Source organism: Rhipicephalus sanguineus, chromosome 1, assembly GCF_013339695.2.
Source record: "Rhipicephalus sanguineus isolate Rsan-2018 chromosome 1, BIME_Rsan_1.4, whole genome shotgun sequence".
Classification (NCBI taxonomy): Eukaryota; Metazoa; Arthropoda; class Arachnida; order Ixodida; family Ixodidae; genus Rhipicephalus; species Rhipicephalus sanguineus.
Window position 1 is genome coordinate 176,374,577 of NC_051176.1, and position 3,405 is coordinate 176,377,981.

Sequence of the window (3,405 nt, forward strand, 5' to 3'; positions counted from 1 at the left end):
GGAAGTTATACTCGGAATGGATTTCTTACAAGATAATGGTGCCATTATCAACTTACAGAGGTCAAGCGTGTCATTTTCGACGGAACATGCTATAAAGGTAGCAGAAGCAGACGAACGATACACCACTCCACTACGCGTCGTCGATGATGATGTGACCGTACCGCCACGAAGCAGTGTAATGGTTCTCGTCAGGAATGATACATTTAACGACTGCGAAGGTGTGGCTGACAGCAACATGGATGTTTTCCTGAAAAAAGGCGTTTGTGTGGCACGAGGAATTATTCAGTTGCGAAACGGGTGCGCAGATATCCTCCTGACAAATTTCGGGAACGAATTCCAGCATATCGCGAAGGAGACAACCATAGCCTTTCTCCATGAGTTCTGTGCAGCGACAGAAATATGCAGTCTCGAAACAACGTCAGTGGATGTAAAACCAAGACCTGACGTCTGCGACGTAATATCTGTCAATCCCCAGCTTTCAGAAATTCAACGGCGACAGTTGTACGACCTCGTACGGGAATTTGGCACCTGCTTCTCCAATAGCTCAAAGGTACGGCGCACGAGCATTGCAAAACACAGGATCATAACGGACGAGACAACCAGGCCGGTCTGCCAGCATCCATATCGTGTTTCGCCAAAGGAAAGGGAGGTGATCAAGAATCAGGTACGGGAGATGCTTGAAGATGATGTTATCCAGCCTTCTAACAGTCCGTGGGCATCCCCCGTGGTGCTTGTCAAGAAAAAGGACAACACGCTGCGGTTTTGTGTCGACTACCGGAAACTGAATGCTGTGACTAAGCGGGATGTATATCCCCTTCCGCGCATCGACGACACGTTAGATCGACTTCGGTGTGCCAAGTTTTTCTCATCGCTGGATCTGAAAAGCGGATACTGGCAAATCGAAGTTGATGAACGCGATCGCGAGAAGACTGCATTTGTTACCCCGGATGGACTCTATGAATTTAAGGCTCTCCCATTTGGTCTCTGTTGTGCACCTGCAACGTTCCAGCGCATGATGGACACTGTACTTTCCGGATTGAAGTGGCAGTGTTGTTTAGTGTACCTAGACGACGTGATCATCTTCGCCGCTACATTCGAGGAGCACATCAAGCGTCTGCGGTCAGTGTTAGAGGCAATCCGTTCGGCAGAGTTGACAATTAAGCCAGAGAAGTGTCAATTCGGTTTCGAAGAACTTCGATTTCTGGGGCACGTCGTCAGCGCCCAAGGTGTTCGTCCTGATCCCGATAAGACAGCCGCCGTCGCAAGGTTTCCGGTGCCAACAGATAAAAAGTCAGTACGGAGGTTTCTGGGTCTATGCGCTTATTATAGACGATTTGTCCGAAATTTCTCGAAGATCGCAGAACCCTTAACGAAACTTACGAGAGAAGATGCCCCCTTCCAGTGGCAAAACGAGCAACAAAGCGCCTTCGACGACTTAAGAAAACGACTGGAAAAGCCCCCAATTCTTTCTCATTTTGACGAGACAGCTGACACAGAAATACACACAGACGCCAGTAACATCGGCCTTGGATCCATTCTAATACAGTGGCAGAATGGCGAAGAAAAAGTGATAGCTTACGCCAGCCGGACTCTATCGAAAGCGGAAACCAACTATTCAGCCACAGAAAAAGAATGCCTTGCCGTCATCTGGGCCATCAGTAAATTTCGGCCGTACCTATACGGTAGGCCTTTCAAGGCAGTCAGCGATCACCATGCCCTTTGCTGGCTGGCGAACCTCAAGGACCCATCTGGACGATTAGCAAGGTGGAGCCTCAGACTGCAGGAATATGATATCACCGTGGTATACCGTTCTGGGAGGAAGCATACCGATGCCGACTGTTTGTCGCGGGCGCCTGCAGACACAGCACTATCAGAGGAAGAGGACTTTCCATTCGTAGGGGTTGTCGAGACTACTAAAATAGCCGAATGTCAACGCGCAGACGAAGAATTGCTCCCGCTCATTAAACGCCTGGAAGGAGCCAATGTACGAATACCTCGTATATTTTCTCGAAGCCTCACATCGTTCTGCCTCCGAAGAAATGTTCTTTACAAGAGAAACTTTAAGCCAAACCGTGAGAAGTTCTTGCTTGTCGTTCCTGCAACTATGCGACAAGAAATACTACGAGCGTGCCACGATGAGCCCACATCTGGACATTTGGGCGTGACTCGAACGCTTGCTAGAATCAGTCTGCATTATTATTGGCCCAAGCTACTAGCTTCAGTACAGCACTATGTAAAGACATGTCGTGAGTGCCAAAGACGAAAAACACCAAGTATAAAACCGGCTGGCCTCCTCCAACCTATAGATCCACCGAAAGCGCCGTTCCAACAAGTTGGAATGGACCTCCTTGGACCCTTCCCGACCTCTTCACTCGGCAAGAAATGGATCGTTGTGGCGACGGATTACTTAACCAGATACGCCGAAACAGACTCCTTACAACGGGGAACGGCGGCTGAAGTGGCACAGTTTTTTGTAAACAGCATAGTCCTCCGGCATGGCGCTCCAACTGTCGTAATCACAGATCGTGGAACGGCCTTCACAGCGGAACTTATGAAGTGCCTGCTGAATATGACTCACACTATTCACAGAAAAACCACCGCCTATCATCCCCAAAGCAATGGCCTGACTGAACGGCTGAACCGAACTCTAACCGACATGATCTCTATGTATGTCGATGTCGAGCACAAAAAGTGGGACGAAATTTTACCCTGGGCCACCTTCGCCTATAACACCGCCGTACAAGAGACCACCAAGGTTACCCCGTTTCAACTAGTTTACGGTCGTGAAGTTGCCACAACACTGGACGCTATGTTACCGATAGACCAAGATGACTACCCCCCTGATCTTGACGACTTTCTACAACGAGCGGAAGAAGCCCGCCAATTAGCAAGGTACCGAATACGTCGCCAACACCGGATCGACGCCGACCGCTACAACCGGGGAAGACGTGAAACGCGGTATGACGTTGGCGACAAAGTGTGGATATGGACCCCAGTACGACGACGCGGTCTGTCTGAAAAACTCATTTGCCGATATTTTGGTCCCTATGAAGTAGTACAACGACTCAGTGACCTGGTTTATGAAGTCAAGCCTGCAGGACACTCGCCTTCGCGACGACGCAATCCCACTGAGCGCGTACACGTTGTGCGCATGAAGCCATACCACGACCGACACGAAGATTAGCCACCCCCGTCGCCCACTGTACTACCACCTCGTTCCTCGAAACCCGCCCACAAATGCAACTCTGCATACAGCCTCATCGCACGCATCGGGGCGATGCGTCTTGAGAGGGGGAATAATGCCACGGAAAACTGCCATCAGTCCGTACAACGCAGGCGTCGCAAACAAAGCGAAACGAAGACGGCACCGCTAGGACAGATGAAGCCAGCCGCAATGCGCCGGCC